Here is a 13,721-nt window from a genome sequence, read left to right on the forward strand (position 1 = left end):
CAACTCAACAAATTACATAAATGTAATAGTCATTAATTTCATAATCTTATGTAACCAGTTATTCAGATCACCATTTTAGCAAATTGTTTCTTGTCTGAGAATTAAGGAATAGAATCTCACAAATGTTTAAATGAGAAGAATTAATAAAATCTAATGTAAGTGCATTTGTAAAATAATTGTCAACAACAGACACTTTCACGGGTATGTTAGAATTGCCAAGAAGCGTGAGACGAAGCATTCCAAGGATTGCCAGTTGTTGATCACAATGAGGAAACAACCTCCTTTCCTGGAGAAAAGAGCACACACGTCTCTGACGTCGTGCAGCAGCGGCGGATTCCGACGAAGAGGAAATTGAACAAAAACTATGCAACGAGAGGTGTCGAGATGAGATCAGTGGAGAGGAGTTCAGATCAGACGAGATCAGAGGAGAAGTTCGATGGTCATCATCGGTTAGGCGTGACTAGCCTTAAGTCACATGAATACTTCGTTAGACTGACGAACATTATAAGTTAAATACGTCACGTGTATTAGACGTGAAGCTCGCCTATAGTATAACCACAGATGTATACGGCTTAGTTCCTTCCCGGTCGAGATTCGAACCGTCAACCTACAGCGTGGAGATATCATCAACAGCAATACCTCTCAGCCTGCAGCCAGTCAAGGAGAGAGACCATTGAAAATCAGCATCGGAGGACAAGCAGACCAGAGTCCAAGAGGTATGCGTTGCTTTGAATTCATTAATCAACAGCTCAATGCTTGGTATGCGATGCGTGATCTGGCAAAACATCAAGTACCCGTATTTGAATACACGACATTTACACTTGCACACATTTTTGCTATGAAAATACAAACATCATTCATTATCGTATTTCTGAGTTGTGATTTCAATACTAGAATCCCCATAAGGTTATGTATCGTACGTTTACCTCTCGCTTATTAGTCGAAAACATTCCCACTCATTTCAGATGGTGACTGGAAGGTAAATTCTTCAGTTCATTTAAACATCCCCGAATTTCAGACACGAACTGAGGAGGTTAACAATATATACGTGTTCCTTAATCAAACGTGAACCACGAGCTAAAAATTAATATCATGAACAAATGAAGAAAAAATCAATTTACAATGTATAACACATGTAATGACACTCAATATGAATTACGCTACACTCAAAAATTACATTGAACTCACAAACAAATTCATATGTATGATATTTACAGCCGTTCACGATTCTAGCTTGTGGTGACTTGGTGGCATGATTAATTATTTGGACTATGTGTCACACTCACTATGATCTTCGACCGGTCAAACTGTTCAAGGGTTGTCGTAGTCCTGGTGTTAAGTCCCAATTAATCACGAAGATTCCACAATGAGCTCCACAAATGATGATCCTAATTTGTCCACCGGATTTCCACTTCTAGGTGTTTCAGGCAACGCTAAATTACTCAGTACTCAGAGGCTTAAACCGGCATAAGGATTAATGAAACTACTGCAACTATCACTGCGCACAACATTCAATAAACTAGATCTTCAAAACTGTTTCAAAAATCCCACTTTTCGTTCGAATCTATATATATACACAGGGTGTTTATAAAAGAACTCCGGGGTTTTAAAAATTCATATCTTATTAACGATAAAAGAGCAAAATTTAGTTAATTTCTCTGAAACGACTAGCTCAAAAAGTTTTAGTCATACTAATTGGAAATGTTTTTATTAACAGGTGGCAGCGCTGCGGAGCGTTGACCTTGAGACGACGTAGCGGCTGCGGTAGTCAGTGAATCAGTGCCGTGCCTTGTAGATTGCTGCGCTTCGCGCTATGGTGACGCCACAACAAAAGGCTCAATGTGTTATTTGGCTCATAGAAACTAAGTCTGTTGTTACCGTACAAAGAAACTTTCGACGTAGCTATGGCGTTGACCCGCCTACGGACAAAACCATTCGTCATTGGTTAACTGTATTCGGGGAAACAAAAAGTGTTTTAAAGCAAAAGTCGCCGGGTAGGCCGTGTATGTCTGAAGAGAATGTGGACAGAATCCGAGCTTCATGCATTCGAAGCCCTAAGAAATCGTTGTCAAGGCGCAGCCTCGAGTTTGGGGTACCAAGATCAACAGTCTATAAGGTAATTCGTAAAAGACTTCGTTTAACTGCCTACAAGATTCAACTTTTACACCACATTAAACCGACAGACAAGGATAAGAGATTCGACATTGCTGTTACCATGCTAGATAAAATTGATGAAAATAATGATTTTTTAAACAGTGTGATTTTCTGTGATGAAGCTACTTTTCATGTTAATGGGACTCTAAACAGGCATAATTGCAGAATTTTAGGTTCAGAGCCGACCCATGAGTTCACTGAGTACGAACGTGACACGCCCAAAGTGAATGTTTGGTGTGGCCTAATGCATGACAGAGTCATAGGTCCCTTCATTTTTGTTGAAAATAATATCACTGGTGATGTCTATTGTAACATGTTAGAGGAGTATGTTTTTCCTCAGTTAGATGACCTTGAGACGACCTTTACTTCCAACAAGATGGGGCACTGCCACACTTCAGTTTGCGTGTGCGTGAGGCACTGGACGCTCGGCTCGGCAACAGATGGATTGGAAGGGAGGGACCTATTCCATGGCCTCCAAGGAGCCCTGATATGACTCCGTTGGACTTTTTCTTCTGGGGGCATATCATGAATCTTGTGTATGCGGTGAAAATTCGTTATGTTCGCCATCTCACCGAACGAATAGTCGATTGCGTGGCAACCGTCCCCCCAGCCATGCTGGCCCAGGACATGTTAAGAGATAGAGTACCGTTACTATGTGTGCCGTGCCACTCACGGGGCTCATATTGAACTTTATTACATTGTTAAAACAAACGTGAAAATGTAAGCTTTCCAATCATGTATAACACATATATGTACGTTTTTTACTTATTTTGCCTCGAAACCCCGGAGTTCTTTTATAGACACACTGTATATATATATATATATATATATATATATATATATATATATATTATAGTGTAGTTTGAAATACGTATTTAAGCTTTAAATACTCAACCCAAACAGGGGAGTTCACTTCATACAAAATATGGATAAACTTAGAACAGCACGGACACAAAGGCCAGGAGGCTACGACTGGAAAAGCGCGAATAAGTTCGTTTGTCCAACGAGTCTACATATAGCAAGGCGTGGGCGGAAGAAAAGAGTCCCGAAAGTGCAGAATCAAGGAGCAATCACAAGGAATGAAGATATCACATGAGCAGCCTCCCTGTTTCTTACCCATATATAGTCGTAAGATTGGAGCTAAACGCACTAAGACATAAGTAGGTATACCAAACTTGTGAGAGAGTAGCTTCGAGATCTTTCTTTCATATACGAGGCTTGGTCAATTAAGTTCTAAATTAACACTGTCTTTTCCATTTTGATTAAATTCGATAGATGGGCTTAGGATGCCGGTGACATCCTTTTAGCTCCCGCTGGGCTCCAAGCAAATTGATTCAATTTGCGAAGAGAATCCTGGCCGCCAGGGGGTTAATGGTCTATACTGAAGTGTCATTGGGAAATCACTATGTCGTGGAACACCCTGTATATTCCTGTTTACTATAGGAATCGGTATATTGGGAGGTCACTGTATACAGTAGAACACATATGATTTGTTTAATTAAGTGTAAGTTTGTTCAGCCAGTATGGCAATAAGCTAGCTTTCATTAAAGCCACCATTGGTAAAGGGTTCGTTATTATTTCATTTATTTATATATGCAGTGTATAGATCCTTTTCTACCTTTCATTTATTTAGTTTTTATTTATTTTTTCCATTATTGGTTTCTCTCCATGAATGTACGTTTCAATCGGTTTCTCAACCCTTTACATTAAACATATAATATGTAATATTTAGAATAGAGATGCAAGGACTCGAAAAAAAAACAGCTTTTCTGGAAAAAAACACGGTTTTTTCTGCTTGGCTTTTTTGGTTGGGAAATTTTGGGCTGTTTTGAAAATTTTGCTTTAAACTGATAAAGCAAACTTTGTTTCGCTTCTCTACAACAAAAATACTCATTTAATTAGTGGTTGATCCAGATAATAATATGAAACCGAAAATAAACCATGAATTTCGAAAAGATTTTTTAAAATTCTTAACATATTTACATTATAAATTCCGTAGGATTAATCAATATATGTAATAATATTTTAACCTCTTATATACAATAAGTACTTTTAAAAAGACACACAAATAACTAGCAAAATTGTATGTAGTATTTTTACTTCAAAATATCACACACCCTCTTTTTGAAGCAAAATAAAGAAAAACATGAGAGAAATCTGCACATCAAGAGCTTCGTTTCGGGTGGTTCTGTACATTCTTGAACTTTTTCAGTTAAGTTTTAACTTTCATATACATTGTATGAATATTTCGAACAAATTTTTCAATGATTGATCACATACGTAATAATCTGTTACCACCTATCAGGTGCTTCGGATCTGCAAAATCGGTAAAGCTCCAACTTCTTTAACGCACTGAATGTTCCTTAAGCTTATTCAGAATCGGGAAAGTATCGCATTTTCTGTTCAGCGTGTGGTTTCCTAGGCTGTAGAATATATAACCACCATCACGGTTTACCCAGTCCTGAAGGTTTCTGAATTTTTAACGAATTTTTAACAAGAAAATTCAACATATCGTTACGAAACTTGTTTTTACAAAAAAAAAAAAAAAAAAAAAAAAAAAACTATGGAATACATTTAAAAAGAGTGGAAGAATCAGTCACTGTTCCAATTCACAAGAAAGACGACAAAATTAATTGTAATAGTTATCGAGGCATTTCTCTTTACATTCTATTAATAAGATTGACCCCATACGCAGATGAAATTATTGGAGGTTATCAATGTGCATTTAGTCGAAATCGACTAGATATTTATCATTCGACAAATACTCGAAAAGAAATGGGAATATATTACCCAGTACATCAACTGTTTATTGATTTTAGAAAGGCTTACAACTCGGTTAGGAGGGAAACATTGTACAACATTCTTACAGAATTTGAAATACCGAAAAAGCACTAGATTTATTAAGTGTTTAAATGAATCCCAGAGTAAAGTCCGAGTAGAAAAATGCGAGCTTCTACGTTGAGATTGGCCTGAAACAAGGATATGCGTTATCGCCGTTATTATTCAGCTTTGTTCCGGAGTATGCTATAAGAAAAATCAAAGATAGGAACCAGGGCCTAGAGTTGAATGGTATTCACCAGGTTATGGTGTATGCTGAAGATGTAAATCTGATAGATCGATCGAAAGAAATGCAGAGACCTTATTAAACGCTTGTAGAAACATGAGTAAATGCAGAGGAACCTAAATACAAGGAAGTTAACAAGGATCGTAATACGGCAAATTATTTATGAATGCGTTAAAATAACAATTAATACTTTCGACACAGTGGATACTTTAAAATATCTTGGATCAATATTACTAGACCAAAATCATACCCACAAAGAAATTAAATGTCGACTGAAATCAGGAAATTCTTGTTATTATTGAGTTCAAAATATTTTGTCGTTGCGAATTCTGTCAAGGAATTTAAGCTTAAAATATATAAAATGATCATCTTGCATGTTCTGCTTTATGGTTGTGAAACCTGGTCGCTTGCGCTGAGGGAAGAACGCAGACTGAAATTATTTGAGAATAAAATTCTGAGACGGATATTTGGACCCAAGAGGAACGGGAATGGGGAATGGCGAAAACTTCATAAGGAGGAACTACGTAATTTATACGGTTTACCAAACATCGTTAGAGTCATCAAGTCTAGGAGGCTCAGGTGGGCAGGTCATGTAGCCAGAATGGAAGAAAGTAGGAACGCATTCAAAGTTTTAACTGGAAATCCAATCGGGAAATGTCCATCAGGAAAACCTAGGCCCAGATGGGAGGACAATATTCAGATGGATCTAGCAGAAATAGGAATACAGAATAGAAACTGGATTGAATTCGATAAGAACACAAGTCAATGGAGAGCTTTTGTGGTCATAGAGAAAGAGAGAGAGAGAGAGAGAGAATACATTTACGTTAAGCACAACTGCACAACAAACATGAGTGAGTGGTTAGCTTTCGCGTTTCTATCGTGAAGTCCGGGATTCAACCCCGCATTCGACCATTTTGACAAAAGTTTTTCTTAATTCCATCTGTGAATGTCCTGGCCGACTTCTTTTTTAATCGCTTTTAAATCTTTGTTATTACTAATTACGAGCAGTGATGAATTTGCGAAGAGGGTTAGGGTGGGGATGTCTTTCGGATTGAAGCCTCTACCCCGAAATTACGGAATTTCTGAAACAAACTAAATATTAGTTTTGCCTTTACTCATAAACTTCAAGCTGTCCCCAAATAAAAAATTAGGAATTTTTACAAAATCTAAGCATTAATAAGAAAAGCCCCTCCCAAAATACTTTTCTAAGTCCGCCACTGATTATCAGTATAAAATGGACTTCAAGGTTGTATCTGGAAGATTATAGCTGATATACAATCGAAACAAAATATTTGTTATGCCTGTACTCATAAATTTAAGCTCTTCTCAAATAAAAGTTAGGAATTTTTAGAAAAAACAAACAAACATTATTCAGAAAAACCCTCCCAAACATTTTTCTAAATCCGATACTGATTATTACTATCAAATGGTATTCAAGGTTGTGTCCGGAAGATTATTGTTAAATCATTGCACAACTACAGTATAATGGAAATCTGGAAGTACGCTCTGACAGATATATTGAAAAACGTACGCTCTGATGGATATATTGAAAAACATAAGTTTAATTGGGTGCTAGAAGCTAGAATATTAAGCTCTTACAAGTTAAACACGGATGACTAAAAAGAAATGATCTAGAGAAGAAAAATGTCGATAATTCAGAAGTTAAAATAAAGTTAAATAGCTTCTAAAATTGCCCTCAAATACTACGTACTTTATGTTTACTTTAATTCATAAACCATGTGCTCCATCCATCATGATGGCGAATTCCAGAGCGAAATATGGCATTCAGGTCATGGAATCTTATTTAACTTTAGAGTATACTATAAGAAAGCTATTTAAACAGAAAAATCATGAAAATGAAAACAGCCAAAATTTTCAAAATTCTCGTTTTTTTCCCAAAAAAAGCCGGCTTTTTATGTGCAAAAACTATCGATTCAAAAAAGCCGGCTTTTTTGCACCTCTAATTTAGAATCATAGTGAACATATTAAACTAAATGAATAAACAGATTAATATTAACACAAAATTACTTAATCACTAAAGAATAATAGAATATATGTGTATTGATTTCGGAAGTGTCGCTTGATAGCGGTTTGAATGGTAAGATCGAAATTCCTAACATGTGCATAATGTAGTGTGATAATGTGTATGTATGCACCTTTTCACAATATTATTTTAGTCTTTCGTAAAATAATTATTGCCTTAATCATATACTAATTATTTAAAATACTATTTTACAATTTACTAAATATCAAACAAATACTGAAAAACATCATTAATTATATTGCTCAAACGACAAAATGGAACATACATTGAAACTTTTCAAAGAAATTGAGAATCGCATGTTAACTTTTTACCGATTGCGTGTAAATCAAAATTAACGTCACCATTGTTCTTCTGATTAGATTTGCGCCTTAAATCATGTATCACATGACTCTATTCCTATTTTAAAAACTTAACCTTAATTCAAAATGGCGGATTTTAAAATGGCCGCCGTCAGGTATATCCTTACTATATGACTTCCCCCTAGTCCTAATATGTACCCATTAGTGATGAGCAAATGCAAGACCAAGACCAAGACCCGGGTGGTCTTGGTCTTGGTCTTGGTCTTGCACATGCGGTCTTGGTCTTGGTCTTGCAGTGGAACCCTCGGTCTTGGTCTTGGTCTTGGTCTTGCACACCTAGTCTTGGTCTTGGTCTTGGTCTTGCACACCCAGTCTTGGTCTTGCTTGCAAGAGTCTTGCAAGTTTTGCTTTTAAGAAATCTATGATTTTCACAAGTAAATTTTACTCTGGATATAAGGGATAATAAATCCTACATTGCGTCAATAGTGAAGGAAATACAATGTATGTTTCTAAATGTAATATAGGGCCTATTTTACCTTCGTGTAAGTGTGATGGTACTGTACAACATAAGCGATGACCTTTACTTTTTTTTTTTTCAATGGGTCATCACGCTTCGCTACTTATAAGATAAATCACAACATTTCGAAATATTTTTATATGTTTTAACAGATCCAATACTCCACTGGTTCCCAAACTGGGGAGGCTATCCCTGACAGTGAGACGCATGAAAGAAAACCAAGACGGCACAGATTACTGAAATACCATAAATTGCAAAATTATTTTTACACTCTAAAGGCGTCAGATTTTTTTCTTTCCAACCACGATTAGCTCATCTTTGTATTGAACAAACCCCCAATTAAATATTGAAATTTTGTTTTACGGATTCTAATATGTACTGTATGGGGCAGAAATAAGAACATACGCAAAAACGATGAAACAGACTTTCGAAATGTGGGCATGGAGAAAAAAGGAGAGAATCAGCTGGGTTGAACGGAAAACGAATGCGAAGGTTTTAGAAATAGTAGCAGTAGGGGAGAAAAGAAGAATTTTAGATGTAATGAAGAGGAGGACATTGGCTGAGGAGGAACTGTATTATGAGGGACGTGCTAGAGGGAGGGGGCGAAGGAGATTTTAGTTGAAGAAAGATATTAAGACAGAAAATTGTTACGTTAAGACGAAGAGACTAGCTGAGGACCACAGTCATCGAAGCTTCTCAGCTGCAGCAAGTGACCTGCCAATAATGGCAGAATAGCTATCATTATGACGATGATATGTTTTATAATATTGACCAAAAAAGAGAGAAAAAATTAAAATAATAATAATTAAACCTCTTAATATTTTAGAATATGAAATGAAATTAAATTTGTGAGTTTTACGTCCTACGATTATGCCGGCTAGGCTAAAGGAGACGGTGATGATGAAAAATGAATGAAAATGGTGGAAAGAAGAAAGTGGGAGGAAACGGGAGAACCCCGAGGAAACCCAAGCACACGGTGTTTGTCCACCACAAAGTTCACTTGGCGGGGGCTGGGATCGAACGCGGGACGGCAAACACCAGAGCTGAACGCTCTACCACTGAGCCACCGCGGCCCCAATATTTTAGAATAATTTGAGTGAAAACTGAAAACGACTCAACTGTCTGTCTTTTTTTTTTTTATATAAACTCAATTTATATAAATACTTTTGACCTACATTACATATACATAACAACGGCATCAAACTTCAAGTTATTTGAAATAAGTACGAAATCACTCTCAGTTGTGAATATAGATTATTTATTGTTGTATAATGTCATATCGTTGAATCCTAGATATGCCGTATACCTAAGGGGGTTATAAGTTATATTGATAAACAATTATTCAACGTATAAGCATCCACCTATGAAATCAAACTTGCGGTCACATGCGCTAAGTCTTTGTCAATGTCATGAAAATGTTTTTTCAATATTAATTTTATAAGTACACATTAAAAATTTCCAACGGATGCTTGAACCTTAGAGCCAAGGCCATACCCATGTAGTCGGCATCTATGGTGTACGGAATTGCCGATGTTCAATGCTACATTTCCCGTTAGTTTTGGAAGAAGAACACCATTAATATGTTTTTGAAATGAAATTAAATATCTACTTTAACGTCCCACGATTATAACACTGAGGCTAAGGGAAACAGATGATGAGAAATGGTGGAATGAAGAAAGTACGAGGAAACGGGAAAACCCACGCACAGAGTGTTTGTTCACCAAAAAAGCTCACATAGCGCAAGCTGCGATCGAACCAGGGTCCCATGTACCACAGGTGAACGCTCTGCCACTGAGCTACCGTGTCTATAACATGCTCTAGTTTATTTTTGCTTATCCACTTCTTATGGACACAACTATTCTTCATATGATTTCCCAAAATCCAATCATGGGCCGTCGTGAATGATCAAATGATGACCAAAGTAAATCAGACACTGAAGTTATTATAGCTTGTAACAATTCATAGAATTATGCTGTCGGTCGTCTCGTGAACAACCGATTCAAAAAACGACATACTGTAGCTATATGTTACAGGAGCAGATCGACTCACATGGATTGCATAAACTACTGGGAACACATTCACTCCGGCGGTATTTTTACTGGAGCCAAGAAGTTCACGTGAAAGATGTAATGATTTTTCCCCTTCCTTTTTACATTCTATAAAAAATTCAAGTAGTGTTGGTACTTGTGCAAGACTCTTGCGCAAGAGTCTTGGTCTTGGTCTTGGTCTTGCAGGTATGGTCTTGGTCTTGGTCTTGGTCTTGCACCCCTTGGTCTTGGTCTTGGTCTTGCATCGGGATTCCTGGTCTTGGTCTTGGTCTTGGTCTTGGTCTTGCATGCAAGACTCTTGCAAAAACTGCAAGACCAAGACTCTTGCGCTCATCACTAGTACCCATATATTTGTTATTCACCTTTTGTCGTTACAAGAGGTCTTACAGGGCTTTTACCTCCAACTGTATGAAGACTATTCTGTACTTCCATTTGATGTTCTGGTAGCTGTATCTCCTAAACCCCTGGAGCTTCGCACCTACAACTTCACTGAAATACTGACCACATTTAGTACTACTTTCTCATATGTGTCTCAGTCAGCAACTCGATTCACCCAAACGTAAGGTTTACTTGTAAGTTACAAGTTGTAATAACAAACATGAATTTTCGTTTTCGGCAAATCATCAATATCAACTTTAACATGTACATGGGCATCAAGGTTAGTGCACGGATCTTTACAACATTGGCGAACATGCGATTATTAATTGAAACAAGCACTTACAATGCTGTTTTCAACAAAATATTTCAATGACAATGGCAAAGTGGAACTGACTAAAGTATTTACGGACATTAGTTGCAAGCGAATATAGCAAGACGGATATACAATTCACCTCTAAAAAGTACTCAACCAATAAGCATTTATAATAAAACTTTTCTACTCATCTAGTCTTAATAATCTACGCATTCGAAAAGTAATAGAGTAACTATCTCCGAACGTGAACTGCTCTTTCATGGCATTTAGCGTCACGTTAAAACATGCATACATCGTAGCAATAAATTTACGTAAAGATGAAGCTCTTCAGTAGCCTTTCGGCATCTTAGAAATAGCCCTAACCCAGTTATGATGCTCGATTGCCATAGGGTTGAACGCAAACGCATACAGCGTAAAGATACTTCGTATACAATCATTTTGTTCACTCGATGAACGTTATCAATATCACGTGCCTAGTTAATTTATGCCCGATCCCATTAACATACCCTTAATGAGTGAAGGAATTAAAATCCCTTACTAGATCATACAATGTTATAGTGATTAAACAACAAATCAAAAGTTTTCCCTGTGTCTTCCCTTTTAATACGAAAATTCTTAAATTCAATTTAAGTTTCATTAAATTTTATTATTGTGTGAGCTTATCGACAGGTGCTGATTTACATAAAGGTTTGTCTTCCAACATAGTGAACATAACTACCGTCCAATAAACAACAGATTATAAGTATTCCATTCGTATGAATCAAACGGTGAAAGTTTTAACTATTGTCTCCCTTGTGTTGAAGTAAATAAAAACATTAGTAAAATGAAAAATGAAATGGAATCTTTAAGTTTTACGTCCCACGTTTATGCCGGTTAGGCTAAAGGAGACGGTGATGATGAGTAATGAATGAAACGGTGAATGAAGAAAGTGGGAGGAAACGGAAGAACCCCGGGAAAACCCACGCACGCGGTGTTTGTCCACCACAAAGATCACTTGGCGGGGGCTGGAATCGAACCCAGGACCCCAAGCACCAGAGGTGGACGCTCTACCACTGAGCCACCGCGGAACAACTGGTTATTCGGAACTATCTCGTTCCCCTTCTTGATCTCCCTACCATATTTCGATTGATTCGTTATTTGCAAGTGGCTTTCGGCTGCATGCTCTTTATTGAAATTGTTATTCTTTGGCTCGGTTACAATAAACATTTCTGACCAGCTAGTTACGTACGAGACGTTTACTACATAAAACACAATGCGCTTCGCGGGCCTATAAACTATTGACTTGAGCCGTCTCTTTCTGCTATACTTAAAGTTGGTAAAGAAGGAATGGGTTTTCAGCACAAAAATAAGTTTACATTGGACGTATACTGTACCAAAGACGCATGTGAATTTGTCACGTCGCGCAAAACCATTTGCCTGAGATTCAAAAACAACAGTGAAGCTTCATTATCACTCAAAAACAGCAATTTAACTCTCAAGCCCTTCCTTGCTTCTTCGAAAGGATGGGTATACGTAATCTCGAAGCTACCGTTCAATATATGTGAAACATCGGCATCCTTCGCCGGCATAACAATTAACTCGAAACATGGCTGTCTGCAAGTACACATAACGATCCTTCGCTTTCCGCTATTTGTACACTGTGTATTTACTTTTCCTGACTACAACTAGCTTTCTGGCTTATTTTGCACGTATCTTTTACAATTTGGTCTTCATTCAAGAGTGTTTACGGTTTTTCTTTTGCCTTGCACTTCGTCTGTAACAGCATCACTCTGACGGTGTTGTATTTCATCGGCTTGCCTACACTCAACTGTGCCGTTCGCATGTACTCACGTAGCTCAATGATGCTTTCCTTACACCTGCTAAACTATTTTTGAACTCGGTAGTTCCTAAATCAACGTGGTTGGGGGTGTTAACTAATTTGAAAGGCACTTCGGTGAAGATGTTATAAGCTACTTTGATATTATCATGTAAACTGTGTACTTTATCATTCAATTCAATGCGATCTTTCTTACACTCAGTGACTAATTCTGCTACGGACTTCTGAAATTCACCTGTTGACTTAGATGACGAGTCTTTCAAATCTCCACTGTTTATTTCCACTTTCTGTACTAAACGTTCAATATTAATTTATATTTTCTGAGCATTATTTTCTAATTCTTGTTGAACCGGTGCTAAGTGATGCTTTAGTAATGTTTGAAATTGTTCTAACGTGATATTCTCCATACTGATGTAAAGTATAAACAACTAGCTCAAATGTGAAGTGTAAACCTGAATTCAACAGTAAATCATAAACAAACAACTTCCTGAAGCATGATCACTGTTACTGTTCGAATTACTAACACTTTTGTCTTTCGAAGTACCACATTACTGTTAAACATTTTAAATGTAACCAAAATAACAAATTGTTCATAACATTAACACCACACGTTATATAGTTAACTATTTTCTTATACACTTGTAAATTCATTTTCAACTGAAGGTGCATACTTTAATGTGAAACATGTATGTATGTGTGTGTTCATGTCTACTCCATCAGCTGATCGACACTCAATCGCAAGTACGCAATATCAAAAATCAACAGGAAAAATTTTCGCCAGCTACACTTTTCTTTTTGACAATATATGACTTAACTCGCCTAAAATACGCAAACGAATCTACTTTAATTAACTTTACTGTATTTCTATTTAATTATACGGCTGACTAAATGCATTCGCAGTGGTTAACATATCAGCTTGCGGAAATTGACTGTCGACACTACACTAGTCAAATTCAAGTCTAAACGTTTTATGTGTATGGCTACTTAAATAGTAATTTAAAAGCAATTATTCGAAGATTATATTCTGTCCTGTCACGGTCGCCAAATTGGATGGTATCGAGGTTTTCGTCGTAGTTAGAATTTCCTGC

The sequence above is a fragment of the Thermobia domestica genome, chromosome 7, assembly GCF_964235325.1.
Source record: "Thermobia domestica chromosome 7, izTheDome1.hap1.1, whole genome shotgun sequence".
NCBI classification, from domain to species: domain Eukaryota; kingdom Metazoa; phylum Arthropoda; class Insecta; order Zygentoma; family Lepismatidae; genus Thermobia; species Thermobia domestica.